At 39.8% G+C, this 16039-nt stretch overlaps 1 long non-coding RNA gene across 2 annotated transcripts in view; it reads right to left on the minus strand.

The window, feature by feature from the left end:
• LOC142829901 (uncharacterized) overlaps positions 1–16039 on the minus strand; it is a 169919-nt gene that overhangs the window by 79740 nt on the left and 74140 nt on the right. For both annotated transcript variants that reach the window (XR_012904807.1, XR_012904808.1), the window contains exon 2: positions 13385–13458. This is a non-coding gene — a long non-coding RNA (uncharacterized LOC142829901). The remainder of the gene's footprint in view (positions 1–13384; positions 13459–16039) is intronic.

Below are 16039 nucleotides of genomic sequence, written 5' to 3' on the forward strand. Positions count from 1 at the left end.
ACTAATTTAAACCGCAGATGGTGTAATGATAGAAATGTGTCAGAAGTGGTGGGTAAGGTAATATCTTTCATTAAGCCAAATTCTTTTGGTGAAAGAAACTAGTTTTTGAACTAACCAGAGCTCTTCTTCAGGTGTAGGTTGAAAGTTTGTTTCTTTCATCAACGGAATTTGTTCCTACTGGAGGTTTTCCTTCACTCTCCTTGTCACTCTAATAACCTGAGACCAACACAGCTGTAACAGCACTGAAAGTAAAAAAAAGGACGGGGGAGGGAAGGAAAGAAGAACTTGGTCTATTATATAATCACACAAGTCTACGAGTGAAACCGTAACCCCAACAAAGTTAATGGCAAATCTCCCATTGACTTCTGTAGGCCAGGATTTCAAATTATATGTCTAGTTCCCCTAGCTTGCTAAAAGAAGCGGATTAATCCTGCTTTGATATCTTGAACTATATAAAGTTGGTGGTAAACAGATTCATTGTAATCATGAGTATGTCTATTAAGAATATTAAGCATAAATGATTTATTAAAAATTTATATATATATAATATAATAAATACATTTTGTAACGTGAAAGCAAACTGGATTAAGAGAAAGCTCCCATAAGGGCATGAAAACAGCAATCAGAAACACTCTCTTTTATTACTATTAAATAAAATCCCTAGTAACATAAAGCCTTAACCTGTTGTAACTGAAGTGAAATTACAATCAATAATAAGCTATAACTGATTACACTACTATAGGTTTATGATTGAGGTAAAAAATATCAGTAGGAATGTCAAGGAAAGGAAAAGTTAAAAGGAAAGGAAGCTAAAAAAAACCCAATGTTTACATGTAGGAATAGTTACAGAGCTTTATACATTTTCTTAGAGGGAAATTCTGAGTATCTGAGTCATTGGTGGTGTGAAAAGTGTAAATATTAAATTACTGACAAACATACGATGAAAAATCCTTTTCCTGTAGTCAGAATGTAGATTACTTTCCCAACCAAATAGAAGTATTTTGGCTCGTTTTCCTGTATTAAGTCATCTTCAAGATGTCCCGTGGGCCACATTGCCAGCTAAGGATTTAGTCTTATATGTATATTTTTTCTCTATTGATAATTTTACACCTGCAATAAGAGCCTCATTGTCTCATAATATTCTATCAGCTCCTGAGATTCTGCTCTCATGTTCCTCTTTGCTTTTTTGTGGGAAGTCATTTCAGAGGTGATTGCTTAGATTCTGTTCCACAATAAAGTTTTTTCTCTCTACATTGCACCCAACATTGTCCTGAGAATGCTTGAACACGTATTTTCTCTTCAAAATAAAAAAAAGCCCAACCCATCAACCAATATTATTGTGTGTCAAGATGTTCATTTAATGTACTATGTGCTCACAAACTTGGTCTTCTGCCTCAACTCTATGGAACATACCATTCCTTCTCCCCTTCTTACCCTCAGATTTGGCTTGCTTTTTGGTTTGTTCTTCAGAGCAATTTGACCAAGGTTAGTGTATACACATGTTTTGCATTACAAATCATAGTCCCTGGCTACAGGCAGTCCCCGGGTTACGTACGAGATAGGGACTGTAGGTTTGTTCTTAAGTTGAATCTGTATGTAAGTCGGAACTGGCATCCAGATTCAGCCGCTGCTGAAACTGACCGCCAGTTCTGACTTACATACAGATTCAACTTAAGAACCCCAAGCGTCCCCAAGTCAGCTGCTGCTGAAACTGATCAGCGCTGATTCCAGGAAGCCTGGGGCAGAGCAACTCTGCCTCGGGCTTCCTGTAGTCAGTGCTGATCAGTTTCAGCAGCGGCTGACTTGGGCATGCCTGGGGCAGAGCAGCTGGGGTGCTGCTGGGTTGCTCCAGTAGCACCGCTCCTCGGCGCTACTGGACCAACCCAGCAGCACCCCAGCTGCTCTGCCCCAGGCGTCCTGATTCAGCCACTGCTGAAACTGACCAGCAGCGGCTGAATCAGGACCTGGGGCAGAGCAGCTGGGGTGCTGCCGGGTTGGTCCAGTAGTGCCCAGAGCGGCGCTGCAGGGCCAATCGGCAGCGCCCCAGCTGCTCTGCTCCAGGGTCCAAAACAAAAGCCTGGTCTGCTGGGGGGGGCACACTAGCCGGGCCCCCTCCCCCAGCAGACCAGGAACACAGGGAGCAGAGCCGCAGCGGCAGCGGGGTGCCGCGCCTCTGAGGCTTTGCTCTGGCAAAGTCTCAGAGGCGCGGGACCCCCCCTCCCGCGGCTGCGGCTTTAGTCCTGGTGCCTGTGGTCTGCTGGGGACGGTCCCCAGCAGACCACAGGCACCAGGACTGAAGCAGCAGCAGCGGCGGTTCCCCGCACTTCTGAGGCTTTGCTCTGGCAAAGCCTCAGAAGCGCGGGAACCCGCCCGCTGCTGCCGCTTCAGTCCGGGTGCCTGTGGTCTGCTGGGGACCGTCCCCAGCAGACCACAGGCACCTGGACTGAAGCGGCAGCAGCCGTGGGTTCCTGCGCTTCTGAGGCTTTGCTCTGGCAAAGCCTCAGAAGCTCGGGAACCCGCCCGGTGCCCCTGGTCTGCTGGAGACGGTCTCCAGCAGACCAGGGGCACCAGAGCAGCTTACGAACAGGGCTTTCTCGCCCCGGAGCTCGCAGGTAGCAATCCGCTACCTCGACCTCCGGGGCAAGAAAGCCCCGTTCGTAAGTGCGGATCCGACATAAGTCGGATCCGCGTAAGTCGGGGACTGCCTGTATATTTAAAGTTGTTTGCCCTGCCTCATTTCATAACATTGATTTCAGTAGATGCAGTTTTAAAGAGGTGAGATGTTATAAGACATGCAAGTGTGTCATTTACAGTTAAAGTGTTCTATCTAGTGCTGACTTTATATTAATCCCCTGCTTTATTGCCAATGTCTGAGGGTCTTAGAGTCAAAGCCTTTGCACTTTCATCCGCATAATTTATATACAGTATAACTGCATTGAACATGGTCAAGGAAATCATGGTTAATAAATTACTTTCAATTTTGCTAGTGAAAATTCTACCCCAATAGTTTTATCTAGTATCATCAGGAAAATTGTCTAACTCATTAAATGTATATTAAGGATGCTGTGTATGATAATAAATAAAGACCAGATCCTATAGCAACACTGTAACATTGTTCTAAAAAATTCTTCCAAAATGTGAGATTGTTTTGCAATCTCATTTTTCACCAATCCAATGTAGTGGGCTACATTTTTCTATATGTACAAAGCAAGAAATAAAACCAGTCATAAAAGTTATTCTTAAATAATTTAAGACCTGATAAAGAACAGTTTCATACTTGGCCACAAGGAAGTACCAGAAGTGAATTGACCCCTTCACAATGCACATATAGGCATGTTGCAAATTTGTCAAATCTTCATTAATATATTAGACATATTTTAAACATTGAACTAACAGAAATATATTTAAGAGAATCTAAGAATAAAATTTAGAAACTCACTTTGTATTGAGTACAAAGCATAGCTTTATATTGCAATGGTATGGTAACATTCTTCTCAAAATATAAGTCATCCAGTAATGAATATTTAATATTTGGATATTACATTCTAAAAACTTCTCTACCTCCCTCATATATCTTTCATCCAATCATTATATTATCCTTTGCTTAAACTAAACATTAACAATAAGAGGAAAGGAGACCAATTGTTGCATTCAGTTTCAGTGTGCCATGACTAGTATATATATTATTATTGTTCAGTACTATTTCTACTTGAGTTCATTTATGTCTCCTCAAAGCTTCACAGAGACTGACTTCAAATTATTCCTGACAAATGAGAACCACCACATCAGTAAAAAAACAATTGTACACATTTCCTCAGAGAAAAAGCAGTAAATTAGCCTCTGAAAGAAAAGGGACTCTTAATCAAAAAGATAATCATAGCAGACAATATGCAGTAAAGTCATCAGTCCTTTTTATACTTCAAGAGAAGAGGAAAGAAGATGAGCAATACAAAGCTTTGAAAATTACATTCTTAAAACTTCTCTACCTCTCTCGTGTATGTTTCATTATACCTCATCAGAGTAATTTTAGAGTGATCAGATTCTCAAAACGACACTATAAGAATAAAAAATATGTCACTATTAGAACAAATCATGAATAAGCTGTTTTGAATATCTATTGGGAAAAAAGAAACTATTGTAGCTGTAAAATAATTGTTTGAATACAATCTCTGTTATCTGGTAATGGATGTGTTTTGTATTCTACAGTATAATGTTTAAATTATTAACCAAAACACAGCCTCAAAATCCAATGCCAATAGCTCAAAAATACAGGGGGTATTCTTAAAAAAAGAAAGTTTCAAATCCCCATGTAATTGCAAGGCTGCATTTGAATATAGAATTAACTGTTCCTTAAATACTCCATTCACTTATTTTGTCTTATAAGAACTATTTCCCTGTAATGACACAAAGCCCTGCAGCAAATTATAGTTTTATACAGTATAGCATTTGTAAATGATGATCTATTGAGACTTCTGCTTGGTAACAGTTAATATGTATCAATAATACCTTGTTAGGCATGGTAAAACAGCTTTGATCCAAGTACTCTAGAGAGGGCAGTGTATCTATTAGACATTTACAAAAGTATGTGCTTTAGAGGACAGAATGTAAAGTTTAAAAACTTAATCTGAATAGCTTCTGTTAAAACAAATTGCTCTTAGGGTACATCTACACTGCGAAGCTATTTTGGGATACCGAGGTATCCTGAAAAAGCTATTCCGCATCTATTGAAGCAGTCCATAATTTTGAAATAATCAGTGGCTTATTCTGATGTCCTGGTAACCTTCTTCCGTAAGGGTTAAGGGGCATTTCGGAAATACGAGTTATTTTGAAATGTGGCGCTGTGTAGATAGCGACAAATTACGAAATAAGCTATTTCAAAATAAACTTAAAATAAGCTATGCAATTTGTATAGTGCACCCTTAGTTATAAGCGAGGATGTTCTTTCCAAAATATCCCTTTGTTCTGTGTGTTCCAAATTAAATAACTCCCTCAATTGCCTTATCCTCATTATGTTTCCATTCTACCTGACATGCTTTCTTGGAATACTTTCATCCTCATTATCACTCATAACCTACAACTACCTACATTTAATTTTGTTTGGCAAAACCTTAAGGGCAGGAGAGGAAGTGTATTACAAAAACAAAGAAATATTTAGATTTTTTTTCAAGCCCAGATTCAAAACAAAAGGGGAAAAAACTCTTTAGTCATTACATCCTGTTAAAATGCAGGCAACACTCTTTTAACACACCATATAGCTAACTTCTTGTGTCTCAAAATAAATACATAATACAGCTTCATAGTCAATGCTAATGGACCCCACCAAATTAGTAGCATTTTAACTTGACTGCTGCAGAGAGAGACAGACTAACCTAATTCACAATTCTTATGAAACTTGTCTCTCACACCAACAGATGCTGATATAATAAGAGATATTCCCCCACCCATCCTGTCTCTGTAATATCCCGGGACCAACATATCTACAATTCTCCAAACTCAGAATTACTCAAGTATTTATAAACACCAGAAACTACAGTATCTCTCTGAAGCTATAACAACAAAGGATTCCTATGGCATCTTAATCTTAAAGTTTAAAAGATTTATTTGACTCTGTGTCTACTTTAGTGACTGTACATGCCTACATATTAGTTAGTATAGCTCAATCCACTTTATTGTCCACATGTGAACCACTGAAGCCCATGCATAAAGAAGAACACTGTGAAAAAGCTAGCATGAGGGATATGGGTGTGTACATGAGTAACTCGCATCTGCAGTACCATTGTCAGAAAACCAGAGTATGGTGTGTGGATGGGAGCAAAAGGTCATATATCAAGTCACAAATTTCAACAGGGACTCTGTCCCATTTCTACAATGCCTAGAATGCTTTCCTTCTTGACCCGTACCTAATCTATAAATATCCCTGATTTCCAATTGTAAGAAACAGAATTTCACTTCCCCCAACTTCTGGTAAAAATCCGTTATTTACTGTCACGTGTTCTCCTGCTCCCAAATTTGCTTTGTAGCTGCTTTACATAGCTCTTCTACCTAGGTCAACATCAACCCAGTTGCTAACAGGAAGGGGGTCACTTGGCCAGAGAGAACACACACACAGGACCTGGTCAAAGGTCTGATCAGGCCTAACAACCCTATCACATACCCCTCACCAGAAACAGTAACATACCAGTAAAAGTCCCCAAGGGGGTAGGGAAACTTATTCTGGCCTATTGTATACTTTATATTTCATTAGTTTACAGTTAGTTATTCAGTCTCTGTTAAAAGTGATGCATAAGTCATATCCACAGTCCTTTTCAATAGCAATTATCTTTTATCATACCAAAGATTTCAGTCACTAAGTACCTATAACTGAGGTGGAAATTAAATTACATATACTGGTAAACTGCATGGGAAATATTGATGGGGGTCTCATCAAACCAAATCTCTTGCCTTGTAGAAAATCACCTTCCTGTGTCTTACCCCAGAGAGATGACCCTTGCTGACAAAGAGATGCCTACCACTGAATAGGGTCAAAAGGCATCAGATCTAAGGTCATTAATCTTTACAAATTCTGCAGAGAAGCCTGAAATCTGAAAGCACACTTGAAAATGAGAAGGCAGGTTCCTCATATCTAAAAAGGTCAATGTGACACTCCTGTATCACCTATTTTCTGTCTGTTTCCCATCATCCATGTCAGAGTTGCATGTACAACAGATACTCTGAAGCCACCAATATTATCTTGAGCAATTTCAGCAACTTAATAGTATGTCCAGCTAATTTTTAAAGAAAGTTCTGAAATAACACATGCAAAAAGGTCCTGCTTCAGGTAAGTCTTTTTTTTTTTTTTTTTTTTTTTTTGTAACTGTGAAGAGTTTTTTAGGATGTAGCCATTTAGACTATGGAATCTATGATCTTTTTCAGTAAATTATGCCATCTCTGAATAGAAAGTCATTTTGATATTGGGATCACTAATATAGCTTACATATAGAGTGGAAAGTTAACCAGAAAAAATCTACATTTAAATAGCTATGACTTCTAAAGACTGGAACATAAACCTGTACTTTGCAGATTTTTCTTTTATTAGAAGGTGACTGTAAATTAGATCTTTCAATAACAGATAATGTTCTCTATTTCATTTTGTAGACAAATATGGTGGCCTTACTTCATATACAAAGAAAACTGATATGCTAAAATTTGTATAATGGAACAAAACAGGCAATATTCTATACAATATTATTGTGATCTATTTGGGTTGAGCTTGAAGTGTAGAATGCTATTTTACAATAAAGTACTTGAAATGCTAATTAATACTGTGCTAGTTTAAATGAAGTATGCTAAGTGCATTCCACTGCACATTTAAATTAAATGGAAAATGATACATATTGTAAATTAAATTAATTGTTAAGAATGTCTGCATGTCAAATATGTCTGAATACAAAATATATATATTTTGTAAACAATTAAACTAACATTTTATAGGGTGTGCTTTGTTTAGCTATTGGTGCAAACTTTCACTGCATGGGGGACATGAAGTTGAAATTTCAGCCAACCAAGAACTACATCTTCAGTCAAGTAATGTGCACCTTGATACATTAGAGTACATTGGAACAATTATTATTATAGAGTTTGATGTATTAATATATACATTTATACACATGCACAAACATTTTGAGGATATATTTTCTGCATGAAAACTCTTTATTTGCAGAATGAAGAATTATACACACACAAAAAAGGAGAGCAAACGTGTTCCCTGGATGCAGTGGAGTTTTTCTGGGATACCAGAAGTATCCCGGAAAACCCCAGCAGTCTAGACGTTCCCTCTGAGAGTGGGTTCTTTGGACACACAATTCCATACAATAAGAGGTATTACATTTACATATGTATTGTATTTTCCTTTCTAATGCCACAACTTTATATTTGTGAGCCCCTTTAACTAAACTACTACACTTTTTCTTATTTCACTAAGGGTGTGTCTAGACTACATGCCTCCTTCGACAGAGGCATGTAGATTAGCCAGATCGGAAGAGGGAAATGAAGCCGCGATTAAAATAATCGCGGCTTCATTTAAATTTAAATGGCTGCCCCGATCTGCCGATCAGCTGTTTGTCGGCAGATCGGGAGAGTCTGGACGCGATGCCCCGACAAAGAAGCCTTTCTTCATCGACACAGGTAAGCCTCGTGAAACCAGGTTTACCTGTGTCGATGAAGAAAGGCTTCTTTGTCGGGGCATCGCGTCCAGACTCTCCCGATCTGCCGACAAACAGCTGATCGGCAGATCGGGGCAGCCATTTAAATTTAAATGAAGCCGCGATTATTTTAATCGCGGCTTCATTTCCCTCTTCCGATCTGGCTAATCTACATGCCTCCGTCGAAGGAGGCATGTAGTCTAGACACACCCAAAGATTAATATGGTTTTCTAGCCCTTGGATATTGTGTGAAAAAAGTGTGTCTGAACTGACCTTTCTGCTTACCCTCTATGGTCTATAAAATCAATGAGCTAAGAAACACTGGGTCTGACTCTCGACTGCTTTTCACAGTTGTAAATTCCAATATAAAGTTCATAGAAGTATGGTGTAAATGTCTATAATTTTAATGTGTTAATATTTTACACCCATTTTGCACAAGAATAAGTGACAACTCACCACATAAAGCAATGAAGAATCAGACCAGTAAATAATATAAAGAATGGTGGAAAAAATACTCACTCACCAATTTACAATATGAAAGTCAGATGGTCACTGTCAGTCAACCTTCATCTTTTCCTATTGATCTTGTACACTTTTAAAGCTCCTTTAGATTTACTCTCTCTCTCTCTCTCTCCATACATATTAGGACATGTCTACACTTGCAATCTATTTTGGAATAGGGCTGCAAATGTAGGCATTCGGAATTGCAAATCAAGCCCGGGATTTAAATATCCCACGCTTGATTTGCATCTTCCTGGCCAAGCGCCATTTTTGAAATTTACGAGCCTGGAATAACTGCCCGCGTCTATACGCGGCAGTGAAACGGGCATTCGAAATAAAGCCCTATTTCGAACTACTTGTTTTTCCTCCTGCAATGAGGTTTAACAGGTAGTTTGAAAGTGTAGACATACCCTGAGAGAATTGATGAATATGTCCATGAGACTGTCCGTCCATCTGTGAGTCCGTTTGCTCAAGAGCTCGTCCTAAACAGCAAGAGCTAGGACCACCAAATGTGGTATGCAGCTTCCTCTTATCATAACTTAAAGCAAGGTCATGGTTTGGTTGTGCCAGGAATCCAGTAGCTGTACATAACACAAAAATGATGGGTGCTAAGAGCAGGGACAGCTATACCATACAACGACCACTGAGGGCAGCGAGCACAGGGGACAATTATATTGGGGAGTGCAGGTGGCGCACCAGGAAGAGAATGGCCAGTTAGGGCCAGAGTCCTGTATATGGCTAGCCACCAGTAATGAATAAATAGCCCCCTTACCCTCAAACCCCTCGCCTGATACTCATCCCTAGCACTGGATCAGGGGGCCCTGCCACCATGATCCTCCCCCCCAAGAGCATCACAAGGCCAGCTGGCACCACCCCAGCCCAGCCCCCACCCCCAGAGTAGCTGCCAGGGCCAGGTCTCCACACCTCCTGAGGGATTGTTGGGGCTGAACCAGGCCAGGCTGCACAGTCCTGCCCCTCCCCAGATGAGCTGGGACAGGCCAGCAACTGTAGTGCCATTCTCACTGCCAAGGGTGCCCCCAGTGAGCCTCCCTGATCTCTTGTCCTCAGCCCCTCATCCACTACCCTGAACCCTGCAATCCCCTGCCCTGCATCCCCCACACAAACCTCCTACACCTCTGCCTGGAGCTTCCTACCCAGTGCCCTGTCTCCTGCACCCACACCTCATGGCCTGAGCCCCCACACCTCCCAGCTCCCTGCCCTGATTCCTGCATGCCCCACAGTGCCAGTCCTCTGGCCTGAAGGACTTGAGCAATGCTGAGTAAGTTTTCTAGTTCCTGGTTTTGCTTCACGATGTTTGGATAATTAATCATTACTGGCAAGATGAACTCAGTATCACATTCTCCAGTCTAAGTTTTAAAACCTAAAATACATTAACAGTAAAAGGGAGAAACTGTATGAACATAAGAAATGAACACCGATTTAAGTATATTTTAAAGGTATGAATCCTTCTTCAGTCCACCAGATATCTGAAAAATAATGTAAATTAGCAAGCTATCTAGACATGTTGAAAAACAAATGCTTTCCTGTCAACAAAAGTTTTAATCACTAAAATCACAACTAGAAAACTGCAACCTTAACAGAATAGGAAGTAATAATTCATTAGTTTAAAGAGCTCTACAGAAGGGTATGTCCCACAAAAGTCATATTTATTTTCCTGACTTCACTGAGTTTTAATTATTCACAGGTTGAATTGATCAGGACTTGTACATAGTCATTTGGCACTATGCAGGATACTTTCCTGCTCGCATTTTTCTTGATCTTTACTTCAGTCATTTATATTCTCATGTTAATGATGCTGTATGTTTAAGCAGTTAATAAAGCTCATTTATCTTTTACACTACATGCCATTACTAAGATGTTTGGTAGTTCAAGTGTTTCTGCTTTCTCCTTTAATCTGTTTTTCTGTGTTTATTTCCCCTGTTCCAGTATATCATTGAGGGTCTCATTATGGAAAATCTAGTTGACTGACTTTGGTTTTGTTAATTCTGTGAAGTGCAGAAAAGGGGGGAAATAATATGCCAAACTTATCAGGTTCTCTGGATAATTAAAACAGTCAGAAAAGTCTATGACCAGTAAAGATTGTTCAGTATGAGAGGTTCAAGGTGAGCCTTCAGCATCTCCCAATATTCAAAAAAATCAATTTTTTGTAATTTATATTGACTTTCTCTAAAACATCATCAAAGTTCTCTTTTTGCTGGTTGTGCACTTACTTCTTGTTCATTTCTCAAGTAATTTTCCCTTTCAAAGTCTCTTTATTTATTTGTACTTCCTCCTTTGTCTGTTTCTTTCCCTCCCTTTGAGTTTTTCTGTAACTTCTCCTCCTTTCCTACAGTCTATTCTAAAGTAGCAATTTAGCTAAATAGATTTACCATGTGTGACAAAAGCAATATGCAAAGTTTAGTTTCTCTGTAAATGCTTAATGATGTTCCTCAAATAGTGTCTCTTCTGCAATCCAGAGCAGGACATGAGGCATATTATGTTAACTGTATGACAATGTGTGAATGATTTCTCTGGATATATTTCCTTTCAGGCAACTTCTATTAAGTTCTATCAAAGGTTGACATTATAGCTTTGAATGAAATGTGTAAGGGACCTATGTGTTCGAGTAACACCTAATGGGCTTGTTACCTCAATTAGCAGTCACTTCTTGAGATTTAACATTTTTAGAATGTTAACTATATCTAATTAGTCTGGAAGATGCAATTTGGCTACCATGCCATAGCAACAAGTTTGGATGTAAGCCTAATAGTAAGTTCTTTTCCCTAAGCTTTCACTGGAGGAAGAAATTGAACTGCACTGCAGTCAGTTTCTTGACCTCTAAGATCATTATTAGAGTGGCCAGAACGTCAGTTGCACTTTGTGGCAAGCGTTAAGGCTCTGAATCTTGCATTTTGTTCCATGGAAGAATGAAAACAAAACCTTTTCTATGTTTTAATTTGTGGATCATTTTGGCAGCTTTCTCTTGTAAATGAGTACAATTGATGCTATAAATAATTGTACTGGCAATTTTAGGCCTGTATTTAACTAAGGGTGTAATGGTGGTAGCCAAGTTGAGGTCCAGCTAAAACCTCAGAATCCGACTTTAAATATGGGTTCACAAAAGATAATGTCCTTTTCTAAAATGATAGAGTGAAGTGATGGTTGTTATCACACTCCAAAAGCAACATTCATTGCAAACATGTCTTAAAACTGCATATTATTATTATTATTAATAATCATCATGTTTATTACAACAGTTTTTATGGACCATCTAAGCTTGGCTCTATTATGGTAGGCAGTGTACAAACAATAATAGAAAGCCTCTGGCCCCAAAATACTTTTAAGCAAAACCAATAATATAAACAAAGGAAATACATTTTTCCTCAGGATAGCCTATGAGTCTAATCCCTGTAGCACACAAAAATGTTATTTGCTATTGCTATACAATAAGTAAATACTTTTTTAAAAAGTTAAGAGCTGGTGAAGTGAACAAATCAATTCATGTTTTCAAACCACTTGGCACTTGGAAGGTAGCCTTATTCATTAGGGCAGATGTTTGTTACAGGTTATTCATCTACTGCAGTTGAACATCACTTACACAGATATGGCCTGCTCTCATTTTAATTTCATCAGCTAATTTATGTATAAAGGCAACCCTCGCACTTACAACCTAATTGATTTCTGGAGAACCATTGTAAGTCGAATCCTTATTTCCCATAGGCGCAATGATAAAATGAGGGTTCCATTCCTGGCCCACTTCGCCTCCTGGGAGTTGTAGTCACCAGTGCACCTGGCCTAGAGCCGGCCCGGGGCTGTGATGGGTGAAGGCAGTGTGGTACAAGCTGCTCACAGAGCCAGCTGGGGACTGTGCTTAGTGGAGGCAGCGCAGTGCAAGCTACTTGCAGAGCTGGCTGGGGGCTGTGCTGGGTGGAGGTGGTGGCCGGAGCAGGCAGTAATAAATGTGGGAGATCGTAAGTTGGGCAGTCATAAGTCAGGGGTCACTTGTAGTTACTTCAGTTAAAAAACTTCATAAAATGACTAAGCTGATTAATTAAATTAATGAGCAAGGCACAATACCCAGGCAGTAAATATAACTATTTTTTTAATATTAAGGCTTTATCTATAGGGGGAATTATTCTGGTATTCATGTCTCTCTATTATGTGTAGCTCTTATTTTGGAATAAGGCAGTTATTCCAGAATAGGACAATACTACATAGAGCTAATCAGGAATAGCTGTTCTGCTGTAAATTCATATCCTCCATTATTCCAGATTAACTTCCATATGGAGACAAGCTGAGTGTGAGATCATAGAATCCTGGAAAAGATACAGATCTGAACTCAGCCTGTTTGCTTTTTTTCTTTTATTAGGGGGACAGTATGTTGCATTATTGTAATTTATATGGGCTGCAAGTGAAAATGTTTCTAATCTTTTAGGACAATTACAATTGCAATTTTCTATAGAGATGAGCAGAACTAGACAAATTTAATTTAAGTGTTCAACAAACAAGCAGATGCAGCCAACAGCTCACTGCCTGCTCAGTTTCCACTTGCCATTTTCCTTTTAAATACTGTATGTCAGCTGCTCTCTGGATAACAGCTTTCTAAACCAAATAAATATGAAGAACACCTGAGTCATATTGTGGTGTGTTGAGTAACACAGACCAAAATAACAGGAAAGAAACAAAACATAAAAAATCCTTACATGACAAAGTTCCAAGTGAACATTTTAGATTTTCCCTGGGTAGCAGATCCAATGTCATTCTGTCGTTCCAATTTCTGGAAAGCAAAGATTAGGAATTAATATTAAGGAGTACATTTTTCTTGTCTACGCACAAAGTGCTGTAATACTGGCTTGAGATAATCAAATAGAAAGAATGAAACAATGTAGCTTTTTACTATGTATCCTTTCTCCTATTAAACTGGTTGTCTTGCTATAGTTGCTTGACAGCATCACTGTTCTACTGAAAGTGGAAAATTTATGACCCTATGGAGATACATCAGTGATCAACTGAAATGAACAGCTTCTTATTAATACCTTGAGACACTAAATTCTGCTACTTTCTGTTTTGTGGATGTTTACACAAGACCCACAAATTGATCTCTCAACAGTTTCATATCACAAAAGCTGAAAAGAGTTTTTTGACCCTAGCACTAAAATGGTCCAAATATACTATTGTCCTGGCCCTCAGTGCAAAGGGTTTGTTAGATAATTGTTTGAGAAGAATTCTACAGTGGATGAGAAGCTGGATATGAGTCAACAGCGCACCCTTGTAGACAAGAAGACTAACAGCATTTGGGGAGCATTAGCACGAGCACTGCTAGCACATCTAGGGAAGTGATTATTCCCCTTTATTCAACACTGGTGAGGCCACCTCTGGAGTACTGCATCCAGTTCTGGGCCCCTCAGAGGAAAGGAGATGGATGCATTGTAGAGAGTCCAGCAGAGGGAAACAAAATCATCAGGTCTGGGCGCATGACTTATGAGGCGAAGCTGAGAGAGTTGGGGCACATTTAGTCTACAGAAGAGAAGGGAGAGGAGAATTTAATAGCATCCTTCAACAACCTGAAGGGGGGTTTCAAAAAGGATGGAGAGAGGCTGTTCTCAGTAGAGACAGATGACAGAATGAGGAGCAATGGGCTCAAGTGGACTGGAGGAGGTCTAGGCTGGATATTAGGAAATTATATTTCACTAGGAGGGTGGTGAAGCACTGGAATGGGTTACCTTAGCAGGTGGTGGAGTCACTATACCTAGAGGTTTTTAAGTTCTGGCTTGACAATGACCTGACTGGGAGGATTTAATTGGGCTTGGTCTTGCTTTTAGCAGGGGGTTGACTCGATGACCTCCTGAGATCTCTTCCAACCCTATGATTCTAATTCTCAACACACAATACCTTTATTAAATTTATCTTTGCCACTCATTTAAGAGGCTTTTTTCATTATCTAATATAGAAAAAACAAATGCAGTGATATAAAAGGATATTTCCATACATACAAGATGGGAAGCGACTGTCTAGGAAGGAGCATGGCGGAAAGGGATCTAGGGGTCATAGTGGACCACAAGTTGAATATAAGTCAACAGTGCGATGCTGTTGCAAAAAAAGCAAATATGATTCTAGGTTGTATCAACAGATGTGTTGTAAGCAAAACTCGTGAAGTCATTCTGCCGCTCTACTCTGCACTATTTAGGCCTCAGCTGGAGTACTGTGTCCAGTTCTGGGTGCCACATTTCAAGAAAGATGTGGAGAAATTGGAAAGGGTACAGAGAAGAGCGACAAGAATGATTAAAGGTCTAGAGAACATGACCTATGAAGCCAGGCTTCATGAACTGGGCTTGTTTAGTTTGGAAAAAAGAAGATTAAGGGGGGACATGATAGCGGTTTTCAAATATCTAAAAGGGTGTCACAAGGAGGAAGGAGAAAATTTGTTCCTCTTGGTTTCTGAGGACAGGACAAGGAGTAATGGGCTTAAAGTGCAGCAAGGGAGGTTTAGATTGGACATTAGGAAAAAATTCCTAACTGTCAGGGTGGTCAAATATTGGAATAGATTGCCAAGGGAGGTGGTGGACTCTCCCTCTCTGGAGATATTTAAGAACAGGTTAGATAGACATCTGTCAGGGATGGTATAGACGGAGCTTGGTCCTGCCTTGAGGGCAGGGGGCTGGACTCGATGACCTCTCGAGGTCCCTTCCAGTCCTATGATTCTATGATTTCTATTCAAGGTTTTTTTTTCATATAGATGGAGGGTTTCTCTACATCAGGTCAAATTCAATGAGTTAGAGAGAGTTACAGCAGTGATAAATTTGGCCCATTAGGTCAGATTCTGATCTTAGAGAGAAATCATACACTTGAGGCATGAGTGGAAGGTCCTAGATAGAAGGGGAAGGTTGTTTTCTGTCAAAGAAGAACATTAGGATAACCTAGCTCTAATCCCCATGTACACTCCCCTCTTTTCTCCTACAATACGCTGCCCTCAATGTATTCCAACTTCTAATGAGAAGAGACTGAGGATGAGGGGGATCCCCTGTGTGGATAGACAAGGGGAGAAGACGACATATGGAGGATTACCCCCCTCTACTTATGACACCCTTGCGTGTGTGCCAAAAAGAATCCCTAAAATCCCTTGATCACATGGACTCTGTGAACTTAACACCATCCTTGGCTCTACACTCCCCAGATGGGTTAGGGAAGGAAGAAGAAGACCCTCCTCCTGCTAGTACCCACCAGCAGAGTCATAAGGTGATACTGCATCTTTTCAAAGGGGGTAGTGGCAGCTACACACCAGAACTCTTAGGATATGTCTAGACTTCAGGCTTCTTTCAGAAGAAGCTTTTCCGAAAGAGATCTTCTGAAAAAACTCC

This window comes from Pelodiscus sinensis, chromosome 6 (assembly GCF_049634645.1).
Source record: "Pelodiscus sinensis isolate JC-2024 chromosome 6, ASM4963464v1, whole genome shotgun sequence".
Classification (NCBI taxonomy): Eukaryota; Metazoa; Chordata; order Testudines; family Trionychidae; genus Pelodiscus; species Pelodiscus sinensis.